The sequence below is a fragment of the Salarias fasciatus genome, chromosome 16 (assembly GCF_902148845.1).
Source record: "Salarias fasciatus chromosome 16, fSalaFa1.1, whole genome shotgun sequence".
Taxonomy (NCBI): Eukaryota; Metazoa; Chordata; class Actinopteri; order Blenniiformes; family Blenniidae; genus Salarias; species Salarias fasciatus.
The window spans coordinates 29,706,083-29,721,142 of record NC_043760.1 but is presented as its reverse complement, the minus strand read 5'-3'; positions in this window follow the sequence as shown (position 1 = coordinate 29,721,142).

Genomic DNA, 15,060 nt, shown 5'->3' with positions numbered 1-15,060 from the left:
TTATCATGGCTCTTTAGTTTTGCAGGATTTCAGTCCAGCATAAAACCTTAAAGAGTTCACCGTGGCTCTACGAACAGTTTATGAAGCCTCTTTGTCCTTTCAGGGGAAGTTTGATTACTGTGAGTGCAGATTTCATCCATTACTTCCATTAAAGTGTAAACTTTTTTATATGTACTAAAATCAAGTAAGATATTGTGGATTAACGTTGAGTGATTGATTGAGAAAGTCCGCTAAAATAACGAACATTTTCTGCTTCACACTGTTTTGATTCTGGCTTAAAGGGGCTGTATCATGCTTTTTTAGCTAGTCCAAACCCTATTATTGGCATTAACATGGTAATAGTTTATTTTTGGCGCTAAGGAAAAGTCATTTTGTGTGAAATAAAAGATTTTCTGGGGCTAATTCTGAAACCCAGAAGAGAAAACGCTCTGTTTCACTGAAAATCCCGCCTCTCCCCCTGTGGACTTTGACTGACAGCGTACTTCAACCAATCAGCGCTTCTAAACAAATACGCTAGCGAGCTTTAGCTCTTTAGCTCTCGCTTCTCTACACACAAAGACACGCGAAAACGTCTTTTCCTGTGAGAAACTCACCAAGCGCAGACCCTTCAGAGTCTTCAGAGTCTTGCTCTTGCTTGATTGTTGCTTTCAGACGATGGTTAAAGTTTATCTCCATAATCGGAGTTACAAAAAGCGGCAACGCTGATTGCCGAGGGCCTGCGGGAGGGGGGGCTCAGGGGAGCCATCTTCTCTGTATGACGTCAACGTGGGAAACAGAGCGTTTTCACGGTGCGGGAGGGGCTGCCTCTCTGAGCAGCAGAAACACGAGGAAAGCTCAAAGACACAGGCATGAAGGAAAAAAACGCTTTGGGGGTGTTGGTGAGTATATAACTATATAACAGGGTTAAAACATACAAAAAGTGAATTTTGCATGATACAGCCCCTTTAAAAGAATACTCCGAAGGTTTTGGACCCACGCCCTATCCCTATCATTTACAGAGTGAGATAAGCTCATAAATACCTTTTTTGTGTCCGTTTGTCCAGTGCCTGGCTAACAGCTGTTAGCATCGTAGTTAGCTTAGCTCAACTATGGCAGGTGAAGAGGAGACAGAGCCAGACTGAGAAAGTGGACAAAATCCTCCTTCCAGTGGTCCAGGGGACGGCGTATTAGCATGCGAAGTAAATCCGAATGGTTATTAAACATTTTAAAAGACGTGTTTTCTTTTCAGTCCCTTAAAATAGCGTTTTGATACACACAGATCTGCACAAGCGCACAGCGGCTGAGTCTATGGTTCTACTGCTGTGCTCCGGTATATCCTTCCGCAGAGCACTGTGCATGCGCAGGTCTGTGTGGATCAAAACATTATTTTAACGGATTGAAAAGATAACACGTCTTTTAAAATGCTTTATAACCATTCGGATTTACTTCGCGTGCTAATACGCCGTCCCCTGGACCACTGGAAGGAGTATTTTGTCCACTTTCTCAGTCTGGCTCTGTCTCCTCTTCACCTGCCGTAGTTGAGCTAAGCTAACTACGATGCTAACAGCTGTTAGCCAGGCACTGGACGAACAGACACAAAAAAGGTATTTATGAGCTTATCTCACTTTGTAAATGATAGGGATAGGGCGTGGGTCCAAAATCTTCAGAGTATTCCTTTAACTGCTGTGTCACCAACATAAATCTGCATAATTAAAAACATCATGGGCTTTTATTAAGATTAAATGTCTATGGCAGATCTTTTTGGATGTTGTATGCTTTTCTGGGATTGTTAATCCTCTGATATCCTGCTTGGTGCGTCTCAGTCAGAACATCCTCAGTTTAAACTCACGCCTGTGTAACCCTGGTTTGGAGGATGAGGCAGGACTGGACTGGCCAGGTGTCTTTACTGATACAAAAACTTGAAAACATGTGTTCTATTATAACATTGAAACGAGGGAGGTTTGCAGTGAGCAACAGAACCCTGAAGAAGGGGGAAGAAGTGGGGGGATGGGGAAGACAAGTGAAAACAAGTGAACAAAAGAGAAGGCCTGCAGTTCAAACAAAAAGACATGAGTACAGCAGTCAAACCAAGCTGCCGTCTCCCATGAACCTGCAAAACAAAACACAAACACTGCTCACAAACTACACACACACACACACATGCACACAACAAAATTGTAACAAACAGTAACAATAAACTCGATTCAAATAAAATGCAAGTTATCATGCAGCTCATGAACATATGTTTCCGTCTGTCCGTCACGGATTGCACCCACGCCCTTGACTTCCTGCTGCGTCTCCTTCGGCAGAAAGTCAGATGTGCTCTTACACAATCCTCCTCAAACAAGGATACGGAGTTTGCATGTTCTCCCTGTGGATGCTTGACTTTATTGTGGATGCTATGAGGACATAATGTGACTTCAAGCTACCTGAAGGTGTGGGTTTGCTCTGCTTTCGTCTCACAGTCAGCTGGGATCAGATGCATCTGGCCCTCAGTTGCATGAAGTGGTGTGTAACATGAGCACACATGGACCCTTTAACAGAAGAGCTGTCCCACTGTGGTCCTGGAGGGTCCCAGTCCTGCATGAATGAGACCAGGGACCTCCAGGACAGAGCAGGGGGGGGGACAGCACTGCTCTACTCCAGGAGAATCAACGACATGAGCAGTAAATTCAGGTATGTGGTGCCATCTAGTGGCCGAAGTGCAGAAACACACCCGGCGCCTCTCCCTCACGTGGCCCAGTCGATATGGATTCAGGTAATTTAGTAGTTAATGAATTGCTTTGATTAGTTGTAATTGGAGGGCCGCTAAAGCCTGGCTTCACCCTGCAACCGCAGGAGAGCAGAAGGTGACAATTAGGTCTATTGTCCTTTTCCCCTGCTGGTTATTAATTCATGAAGCTTCAGCACTGTCAGCCACATTAGACTGATGTGTTGTTACTTGACTGAACGAGTTTTACAGAGTGTTTGGTGATTGCCGGAGTGATTCAGTGGGTGAGTGAGTGAATCGGGTTTTGACTCGTGACCTCCTCTGACCCCTGTCTGGGGGTTACCCATGCAGCTCCCGAGACTTCAGATTGTGTGAGTAAGCAGTGTGCGAGCTGCTGGACGCCGGTCCCTCTCTGAGCAGAGATAATAGGTGTGTTTTGTGTCTCTGGCGGTGCTGCTGTGCGTCACATGCCATCTCTCCATGCCCGGTCCGGGTGCCAGGAGAGGGGCTTAAACCTGCGTCTGGAGATGGGAGCTGTGAGATCCCAGGGAGCGGATGCTTGGCACCGTGAAATAGGATTTGGGAAGGACCGAAGCAATGAAGCGAGAGGGAGAAAAGCAACTGCCAAGTCCTCTCTGCGGATTTGGTGCCCCCCTCCTCACCCTTCCAATGTATTCAGGTTTTGTGCGCGCGCGCGCACGGAGATATGGGCGAGAGAGGAGGGGGAGGATGAGAGTGGAGAGGAAGAGAGGGGAGTATAATAAGAGGAACAGTGTTTGGAGCAGTAACATCGTACAGTCAGAGAGACAGTGACCTGAACATGTGTTCCTCACCGTAACCAAGTCAGACAACTCTCTAATCCTGCCAGGGCTTTACCAGGTGCTCCCTGCATGCATATGCATGTGTGTGTGGATGCCTGCATAGGAAGTGTGTGTGTGTGTGTGTGTGTGTGTGTGTGTGTGTGTGTCTCAGCTCTGTGTTGTGACGTGCATTTTGTCAATAGGTGACGGGACAGAGGCTGAGAAGACTCAGAGGGAGGAAGGAAAAGGGGCGATGAAGAGGGCGAGGCCTCTCTCACGCCTGTCAAAGCAGGTGATTGATTTTCCGCCCCCTGTTATCGAGGCCAGCAGCCACCAGGACCCTGTCCAACAGACACACAGACACACACACACACACACACACACACACACACACACACACACACACACACACACACACACACACAGGCCTATCAAGTATCGTCATTATCATCATCTTTCTTTTTTTTTCTCTCATGTGGTCACAACAAATATCCAATCAGCATAATTAGCTCTGTGTGTGAAAGTGTAAAAGGAAGGGAAAACAGAAATTCCCCGGCCACTTTATTAGGAACGCCTGCTGCAAATCGCTCATCATCACACGGCGGCAATTCCGACAATCTAGTGTGTTTAGGCCTGTAGACACGGTGAAGATGACCCGGTGAAGTTCAAATCAAGCGTGAGAACGGGACAGAAAGAGGGTTGAATCAGTCTGAACAGTGTGCCAGACGGGCCGGTCTGAGTGTCTCAGATCTCCATGTATTATCATCTCTAGACTTCACAGAATGGTCGATAAGAGAGAAGATGTCCAGTGAGCGACAGTTTTCTGGGCCGGACGAGTCTCAGGCTGCAGGAAACACATCAAGAATGGCTCAACTAAAGATTTCTGGTCTGACAAGCCTCGCTTTCTGATGCAACACTCAGGTAGCATCAGAATTTGGAGAAACCAGTAGAGCACTTCAGGGATGTTTAGCCAACAAATCTGCAGCAACTGTGTGAATTTATCATTCTGTCTCTGAGGAATGTTTCCAGCACCATGATGAGTCTGGGCCATCAAGAGTAACGTCTGTACCTAATGAAGTGGCCAATGAGTGGAGTTAGCTCCCAGTTAGACTAATTTAGGGGCTCTGTGTGCTTGTGTGTGTTTCTTTTCCAATCATTTCTGAAATTAAAACGCAGAAAGGACGATGTTTTCACTTGAAACGCTGCCGTGTAAACGGGGCCTGAGCTACCCCTGTGATCAGACCATGGAGACAGTTAAAAGGAACATTTTCCTTCTTCATGTTACACATTTCTTTATTCCACACAGTGATCAGCCCAGACCTGAGGAGCACTGATGAGCTGAGACAGTCTGCTGCTGATCAAAGCAGGAAATCAATGAAATTTCAGGGAAAAAAACTCCCTCTTAGTCTTTTCTGTTTTTCTAACACTTTTCCCCATGTCTACTTCACCTGTCACCTCTTTTCCTGCCTCTTGTTTCTTGCCCTCTCCAGCCCCCTTCCGAATGATTTCTCCCTGTCTTTTTTTTTTTTTCTCCTTCACAATTTCTACAAAAGAACTTGTGCAATTGTGCCATTACTCATATTATTGCTGGTGGCTGCAAACCGAGTCTTGGCTCCATTCCTCAGGGGTAATTGGAAACTGCAGGTGTGAGAGGGCACATTAGCATACACAAGCGTTGCACAGCATACTGCTTCAGCCCTAATGGCAGCATGAAAAATACATCTATCACGCTAATGCCGACGAGATGGATGTGTGCTGTACTTACACCACTGAGACCAGTCATAAAAATGTGACATCCTGCGGCGTTAGTGAGCCGGTGCACTCTTTCTCCGAGCTCTATCCGTGTACAGTAAGTTGGCGCGTGCACCTGAGACACAGAAACAGAGAGGAGAGGCAAGAAAACCACGTCTTTTAATGGGTCGACAGCGACTTGCAGCAGACTTTTCTAATACATGGTTGCATCTGTATTGTATCTGACAGAAGCCGGGCTGAAAAACAATGCTTTTCACAGGAAATTTAAAAGTCCCACTGAGCAAGCTGACTGACTTCTAAACCTCTCAAGTAGATTATATACAATCACCTCACTGGATGATCAGCAGCTGCTGTTGCATTTGTGACTAAATTTAACCTGCAAAGTGTTTTCCATTTTCCTTTCCTTTGTTGTTGAAGTTTGGGAAGGCTGTGGAGACTGTGGTAATAATCATAAGTGAGAAATTATCACCCTTTGTGCTGCTCCAACCATAAATTCCTTTATTTCCACTGAGAGGCCAGTTATAGTTAATGGTCACATTAGCAAAAGCTAGACGGGATAAAACCAAACATTCTTCAGTATTTTAAGGAAAATGTGATGACAAAATAATAAAGAAATACACAGTGGACTCAGTTGACCAGTCTATATGAAAAAATGACAAATACGCATCAATACATACCAACCAAACCACAATGAAAACCTGTCTGGCTGTTTAAAAATGTCGATACGCTCCAGTAATAAAGAAACTGGATGTCACTGCAGCACTTCTAACAGCAGCCTGAACTCAAACATCAAACACGCAAAGTAAAAATTGCTCCTGTTGTTTTTTTCCTCAGTCATTCCTCAAAACGTTTCCCCTGATGTGACCGGGCAACATTCAGCCTGCAAATATACAATGGAGACACAAGGAGGGTCCATTAACCACATCTGAAACCAGTAGAAACAGCAATTAATCCCTAACTGCTGCAAAACTGAATGCATCTGTGATATTCAGTTCATTCTTTGCATTAAACTACAGCTACTACTACTACAACCAGTTCTGTAAAATTGTTTGTGAAATATGGAGGACATGATTACATCACTGGACGTTCACACACAGAAACCAAGAATTTCATGCATCTGCCATCAGTGGGGAAATGGTTGAATATGGTGGAATACATTAAAAAAGGTAATTTCACGTCTTTTATTCGAAATTAAACGCTAGCATGAAAAAAAAAACAGTTTTACATTGTAAAAGCACTAAGTGCTATAAAAAGTCATTTTCATGGACGTCAGAAGTTTATTTTTGACCACAGAGATGACAAAAAAAGTACTATGAACTGGAAATTGTATCACAGAAACCGTGACCGAAGATGCAGTTCAGATCTGCACTTAAGTTTTTAATTTGGGACGGATCTATTCTGGACTAATTAATTCAGAATTATATTCATGAGGTGTTTACCTGGGAAAAACGAAGGATTAAAGCCTCTCTCACGCGGGGGTCTGTGAAGCGTTCTGATTGGACGGGGCGGCCGTGACGTACTGACGTCTCCCGGAAGTAAACAGCGTTTTTTCTCGTCTTTTTTTCTGGATTAATTTTGACACTCCATGTTTGAAAATATCCTCGTTGTTAAGCGCCCATGGATCCGCTCGTTTCATTCTATCCAATTCTTCTAATACTGCCGTCAAATAAATCGTCTCCATGCGAGTCGAAACCAGGAACTCGGGCCGCCATCTTGGAATATTGCGTCATCACGATGGAGCATGCGCAGAACGACCAGAATGAAGTCGCCTAATTGGCATAGAATTCCACTGCCAGAGGAGAATAAACTGGTCTATTCGGATTTAAGCTTAATTTTGAATAAAGTTTTCAGAGGTTTACATGTCAGTGCAATGAGGGTGTATTCGGATTTATAGAGGAATAAAAAAATCACACTAAATTAGATTTTTATTGACCAAAATTAGTCTTGACACTTGAAAAACAAAAGTGTCATAAAGAAACTTCTTTATGCATATGTAAAATGTACAAAAACAAGAGAACTGGGTCCCATCCAAGCATCGAAACAAATCTGAAAAGAAAAAAAAACTAAACTAAACAAAGAAAAAAAAAACAATGATTGTAATAGGCTTAATTATCAAGCAAACATGAAACCTGTTGGGGAGCAGTGCTTTTTATATGTAGCAGTCATCAGACACATTTTGCATACATAAAAAAAAACAAAACATCAGAAAGCCTCTTGATTCTCGGAAATTAATCTAAAATCACGTCTTTTTTTTTTTTTTTTTTAAATGGAGGAACAGTAACAATCAAATTGGACTCCCTGCTGTGGTGCTCCAGCCTTCAGGTTCACTATGACAGCAGAGTACTACCACACACATACACACACACACACACAAATCTCTGTGGGCAGTTTTTCTCCCTCTATCCTTCACAAATAATCCGGATCCTGCTTTAATAACCTAAAACTTAGCCCAGTTCTCGATCCTCTGTTGGTAAAACCACTTTCTTACCCTTAAGGCACAAAACAAACTCTTCTCCCATATGGCCTTTTGGGTATGGTAGGTTTGGGTTCCTGGTTCCTGGTTCAACCAGGTGTTCTGGGTTGGGCTCCTGGTCTGGTCACTAGAGGGGACTGGCAGTTTACAGGTTTGATCTCACAGTGGACAGGTGACCTCTGAGGCTCCCTGAGCAAGACTCTTGACCTCCAGCAGCTCCCTAGAGCGCCACCCTGTGGCTGCTACCAGTGGGTCAGTTTGGTAAAGACATTACCCCAAAGAAGATTAATGAAGAAGTCATTTTAAACACAGCGTACTGCCTGTCTGTGAGGAGCTGTAGCACCATACCATTCCATCAAAAATGATGATTAGAGCTTGAACCACACTGCGTCTCTCCCACCAAACTTCTTGATGTTTCCAGATGATAAGATGCTACTGTCAGTGACTTTAGGGATCAATCGGCAATAAAACAGATTCTGCCCCTGCTCCTCAGTCTTTAATGACCATAGAAACTCCTGCAACTGTTGCAGCCGGTGAAGTTTTGCAAAGAAGCTCGGTTATGTTTTTCATTCCCCCCTATTACACTTCAGATTAATTCACTTCTGAACACGTGTTACCAGAAATAATGTTAAAATGGATTTCACTTATTTATCACTTTCTCCACTGCTTGAGCAGCCTCCGAACAGCTTTCAATGTAATCACATTACCCATTCAACAACGACAACGTATAACTGAAGCTCACAGGAGTTTTATAACATAGACAGAAATTCATCCATCCATCTGTGCACTCGTTCATACTAAGTTTACAGTCAGTAATTAGCTGAGAATGCGTGTTTCTGTTGAGGACGGTTTGCCAATAGAACCAGTATGAAAGAAAGGTGGAGCTGAACAGTGAATCTCAATGACCTCTGAGATAATGCTGCATAGATGACTTTCTGGATTTATCATTATTTCATGAGGATATGAAGAAGTCTTCACCTTCTTCCTGGGAAAAAATGAACTATTGTTAACTTTGTGACTCACATAAACTAACTTATATACAAATGGTCTATTTGTCCATATCTGTTTGAAGAAATTTGCTGCATTTTATTTTAACTGGGAGGAAACTGGAGAATCCAGAGAAAACAACAATATAAACTCCACAGAGAAACACAGCCTGGATTAAACACACAGTGTTCTCATTATAACTACATCTTTACACCAACATGCTCCTCACAGCAGTTGATCCATTCACCACCTCCTGGATTCAGAGCAATAAAAACTCTTATTCTTACCTAGTTTTATGAAAATAAAGGAAGATTACATTGATATCGTATTTGGTTTACCTGTTCTCTCTCTTTGATATAAGTCACAAACTGTTTTTAGAAATCCTTTAATGTTCTGTAGCTATTCAGGCCCTGACTGAACCATCTCTGCCACTGAGGTGGGTTCAGCTTTACTCACGTCGTTTCAAATGTCACGATTAACTATTGTTTATTACTATTTGCCCCAGAGAAAAATAAAGTGTAAAAGAAAAGGAATGACTTTGTCCTCGTGCTGACATTAAAAGGTGGAGCAGGCTGAAGAATAGCAAACAGCTCAAGGCTTCATTACTCAGTGGCTTACACACCGACCCTCTCTGGAGGCAGAGACGGCGGCGGAGCAGCTGTGTGAGATTTCACTGTCAGATTTTCATAAGGAAGGAAAAAAGGCAATGAATAAAGAAAAGGCGTCAGGCCTGCTTCGCCAAAACTGACTTAAACTGATGCTGTTTTCAGATGTTCTGGTGAGTCTGGCAGTGATCAGTGAGAGAGTGTGTGTGTGTGTGTGTGTGTGTGTGTGTGTGTGTGTGTGTCTAGTGGGTGTAGATATGTTGCGCACAGTGCAACAGGATCTCTGACATGTTTTCAAACCCGAGGTGCTGCCTTTGAAAACGAGAGGCGGCAGGTGAGTGTGTGTTCCAGTGTGGCGGAGCGGTTTCTCACCCAGGCCCGGTGCCTTGCTGAAGCCCTCACATTCCATGTTTTGGAGAAAAGTGTGTGTGTGTGTGTGTGTGTGTGTGTGTGAGAGTGTCCACATGGCGTGTGCACGTGTGTTTGCGTTTGTGTGCCTTCCCTGCAGGAGGTCAGGACACTCTTGTGCGACTGTGAAGGATTATTATGGGATTAGGGGTGTCACGGTTACCACGGCGAGATGATAATCACAGTGGCCGTCCTCTGATCTCTGCATGGACCGGAGCGTCAGTCAGGCTGGAGGCGAGAGGAAACGCTGCCGGGAGCGTGAACACGTGTGGGGTGCTTCCTCCGGACCGGGTGTGTGGTGTGAATCAGCTGTCAGGCGGAGGGAGGAGGAGGAGGAGGAGGAGGAGGAGGAGGAGGAGGAGGAGGAGGAGGAGGAGGAGGAGGAGGAGGAGGAGGAGGAGGAGGAGGAGGAGGAGGAGGCTTCTCTTTTTTTTTTTTCCAGCCTCAGCAGCGGATGAGTGAATTTCTGTTCTGTGGAGAGGCGGCCCTCGCCTCCCGCCCTGCCTCCAGATGGTCCCTGTGGAGAGACGGTGATTATCTGGCCCATCTGAGCCCGGGAACCTGAGAGTGTTGATGTTGGGTGGGCAGTGTGGTGCCACGCCAAGCCTCCTGTCCCCAGGAGCCTGAACACGATCCCCTCTACCTGCCCCCTGTCTCTGGTCCTCACCCTCCCTCCTCCACCTCATCGCCGGCTAGACTTACTGCAGCTCCCCCCTCCAGTCCTCCCGCCCGTCTCCACCCCGGGATAGGCTTTCCTCCACCTGACAAGGCTTGGCCTGGATTACTGGAATACCTGGACAGGTAACTCTGCTGTGGAAGGTGTCACGTATGAGTCTGAATGTGAGATAGAGGAAAAGAGAGGAATAGCAACAGTTTAGAACTCGGAGCGACCCGTCAGGCAGGAACTTGGCAGATCGCTTTGTTCCAACGTCCTGTTTAATAATCCCATCAATAAATAAGCAGGGGTCACCAGCTCTCTTAATAAAGTCTTCCTCGTTTTGATTTTCAATCTACAGCTCCCTCCTAATTAGGCCAGGTCTTGGGTTTCCTTGCCATGTGTGATATGAGTTTATCAGAGCTGCCTGTCAGGCTGCGGGGGTCACGGCGCCGTGCTCGCCCTGTCGGTCCACGCCGCCGCTCCAGCCCTGAGGCAGAAATGAAGCGGTTCTCCAGCTCGGGGAAGCTGCAGTCGGCCTCGACACGAGACAGAAAGACTCATTTCAGTGACGCCGCGGCTCCGGCCTGGATGTAAAGGACTCATTATTAAGGCCGCTGCTTCCGTGATGGAAACTCTTTCAGCGTTGTTGAAGAAAAATGTTCTTCAGAGTATTTTTAGCGTTTAATGAGCTTTCTTTGAAAGATTGAAGCTCCCCATGAACTTAAAGGTTTACTGCACCGCGCCACTTCAGTGATTTCCAAGCACTCAGGATTTCATTTTGGCACTTTACATTGAGCAAACAGTGAGACGGATCCACCCAGGTATGACCTCTAGTCAGGATTTTATCAAGGTAAAGCAAAGATGACAAGCTTCAGGCCTGCTTTCCATGACTTTTAATCGTCAAGGTGATTCATGATTGAACAGATACTTGAAAGTTCAGTCAAGAAGCTCAATCTATCAATCTGTCAACTTCTTTTTTTGTTTCCTTTTGCTCCTATGTTACATTTCCAGAAACCATTTTCAGGGAAATTTATGCAGTTAAGTCATTACATCTAAGATATCACCAAATATTCATATTAAAGTTGCTTATTGCTTCTAAATCTAATGATAATGATATATTTGATTTAAAAGCGCAATTCAGAACTCTGAAGGTCGCTGTACAGAGTAAGATAAAAGAACAGGTAGATAAAAACAACAATATCAAAACTACATTCTTAGAAAATGCCTTTGACAGACGATCGTCATGATAGAAATCCGCCAATGATCCGCTGTGGATTTAAGATTCTTTCCAGTATTCAGTCGCTTACATGCTACATCCTGTAAAGCATAAAGAGATGAAATTTATCCCCAACAAAACTGAATCGGCTGAGAAAAGTGTAATTGAGATGTGTGAACAGAGGATGATAAACCAGATAATTATCCATGAAACTGTATAAGAACGGCTGTAAGAGAATTTAAAAAAGAGACATGTTAGCTTTAAAATATAAGCTTTAATTGCGATTGTATTATTTTTTCTTTATTTGCTCTCACCCTATCATTCAGTCTGTCTCTCTAAAGCTCATTTGCAGGTATGTAGGTTCTTTTTTTTTTAATGATATGTAGTTTTAATGTTTCTATCTTTCTTGTTCTCTCCATTTTGCGCTCCTGCTGCAGATTTCTGGGATGCACTGCAGAGCCTTCAAAAGAGGGCAGTGTAACCACACATGCAGGGTTTGCTTGATGCTCCTCTCTTTTCTTTTGTATTCCTCACAAAAGCAAAATTACAATTTCTCCAAAACATATAAATAAATATTTAAAAAAATGTCTCCAGTTTATTTAGCTGCAGGTTGAATCTTTTCAGCTGGAACTTGTTTTTGTTTCAAAAGACTATTCTATTTGTCAAGGGCAACGCAGTGAAAAAAGGAAAGAAAAAAAAAAAGTGAAGTGAGACTAATATAATTTCAAGAGACATTTCAAACAGCCGGAGTGAAAAACCCAGTGGTCAAGCTGTGAGGGAAAAGCTACACCTCGTAATTTCTGCAACACCCACTGACCCCTGTGCAACGTGCATCAGCACGGCCCTTCACTACATGTAAGAAAATTGCTTCATAGTTAGTGCATTATTGTTTCAGTGATGGCAGAGAGGTTGCTTTGCCTGGCCCTGGGTGGCATCATTAGCACCGGCTGGAGCAACACGGTTAAATCAGATGGCATTGTCACAGGTGTAACTACTGCTGTTCATGCATGTGATTAATGTCCCCTTTTTTGATTAATTTCCTACGTTGGCTGAGAAGCCCTCGCATTTGTGATTAATGAACCTGCAGCCTAATATAATATAACAATAGTTTGCTACTTATTTTCTTCGGCGTGTGCGTGCGCCGGTGTGGCGGCGCGGTGCACTCTTCACTCAGCAGTCACCGCTAAAGGTCAGGCCTCGGGAAATCACGGACATGACGCTCCGCGGCGGGGCCATGAAGGGCGGCTACAGTAAATCTGGGAAACAAAGGCAGGTGAAGTGACGGCGCGACTGGCACGAAGCTGGAAGTAAAGTTGGTGGGAGGCTGACACATAAATCCACGCACAATGCCGCCGCTCCGCTCTCATGGGTCTAAGCTTCTGTCCCTGCCCCGGGGGCCGGGAGGGGCGAGGCCGGGACGCCGTCCTCGCTGCTCGCCTTTTGATGTCTGAGGCGGCGCTCTCCGGGTCTCCTCCGGCCCGGGCTCCTGCTCTTTCCCATGGATCCCCGTGGTGACAGAGACGGAGGACAGCGGGGTCTGTAATTAGCTGTTTGACCCCGGGGTTGGGTTGTGTGACCCCGGCAGCCGCGAAGCGCAGACCCAGCCTGATCAGATGAGTAGTTCTGAGGGATCAGTGGTTGAAAGACGGCCGCCTCCGCACCCCGGCCAACCCAGTCACATTAGCCAGCGCGGGCCAGACGGGCACGGTTACAGGAGCCCAGCTGCCGAGCCCGGGCGCCGCCGCAAACACCTGCCTGGGCGAAGAACCCGCGCGTACAGACACACGCTGTTCATCGACGTGGCCGCAAAACACTCCGGCGAGAGCAGGAGGAGGGGAGGAGGAGGGGGGGGGGGGGGGGGCCGAGGGGTAACCTGAACCAGGTAGGGGAAGGACGGGGGAGGGAGGAGCAGCGCTGGCCCTTGGTCAAGTGCCTTGTATTCCACAAACAGGCCGCATCCAGTTACACTTCACCTGAGAAGCCGAGCCCGAGGAGAGGATTCGGAGCGCCGTCCCTTCGGTGCGGCTCCGCTGGATAAAGCAGAAAAACAACCGTGTGATCTCGCCTCCATGTGTGCAGAGATTCAGCAGCAATTAAGAGCAGCTTCCGTGACTTTTAGCTTTTCCTGCCGGCGACAAAACCGTTACAGGTGCCGGAGGAAACCACAAGCGGGGTCATAGCAGCGGAATGAGGCTCAGCTGTCTTCCCTCCGCCGCTCTCTGCACTAATTAAAAGCAGCGAGCTGGGAGAAAGGGAGAAAGTGTCATGAAGGACACGCTGGGAGACGTTCACCTGAGACAGTTGCCGGCGCTCCCGGCGGCACGGCGGCCGTTTGAAGCTGTGGCGGAGAGCAGGAGACACAAAGTGTCTGGACGTGAACCCGCTGCCCTCCGGGGAATCGAACTCAGGAGGAAACAGAGAGGAGGGCAGGAGAAATTCTGATGCACAGGAGAGGGAAAACAGAAAGAAACCAGAGTCCTCCAAGTGGTCTGTGAGAAAGTTGAGGCCTCCTCTTTGGGATTCTTGTTATTCCGTCTCACTTTGTTACTCATCCCTGGTTCGTTTCTACCTCTTTACCTCTCTTCAAGTCGTCGTGTTTACACAAGCTGTTCCTGCCATCTCCCTGTTGTCTAACCCTCTGCTGCTTTTCCTCCTTCTTTCCCCTCTTTCTTTGTCTTTTTCCTGCTGGTTGGAAATCTGCGAGGCTTGCTCATCGGCGCCAGCCGCTGTTAATCCCCTCCCAAAGCACCTTAGCAACGCTAGGAATTTAAAGATGCTAAAAAAAAAACACACGACGACAACGACAACAACTGTTCTTAACACTGGGCTCATATTGGCAAGAGTGGCCACATCTTGAGATGTGTGTGTGTTTTCCATAAGTAGTTCAGAACAATCTGGAAGGGTGTGATAACCAGGGATCTCTCCAGAGTGTGTGTTCGTGCGTGTTCGTGTGTGTGTGTGTGCATACAGTAAGCTGAACATGCGTACGCAGAGAGGGAGCGTTTGTTTATGTGATATAGTTTCTATATAACCTGGTAATCACTGCATGTAGTCACCTGAGATGCTCATTATCTGGTCCGAGGACACCAGTGTGAAGCTGCACACACACACACACACACACACACACACACACTCCGTGTCACGCCGCCGTCTGTGTAGCGGGCTGCACACGTCAAGAGCGGGAAGGGAAGGGAGGAATATCCAAATCATCACAAACAGCCGTGAAATAATTCATGTTATTATGGGCCCAACTTTGATGGCAGCAAAATGTGTTGGTTCAAAAAAATAAAAATCAATAAGAGCAAGGTTACAACACTCACTGCAATTACAACCTCAGTTCTTTTTCATTTATTGGCTGTGAGGCCCCCCTTCCTCCACCTCTCGCTTTCTCTACCCAAAATCAATTACATGGGGGCAACGGTGAAATAATTGAGGGCGCATTAAGGCCTTGAAATTATGACATAGTTTAAAT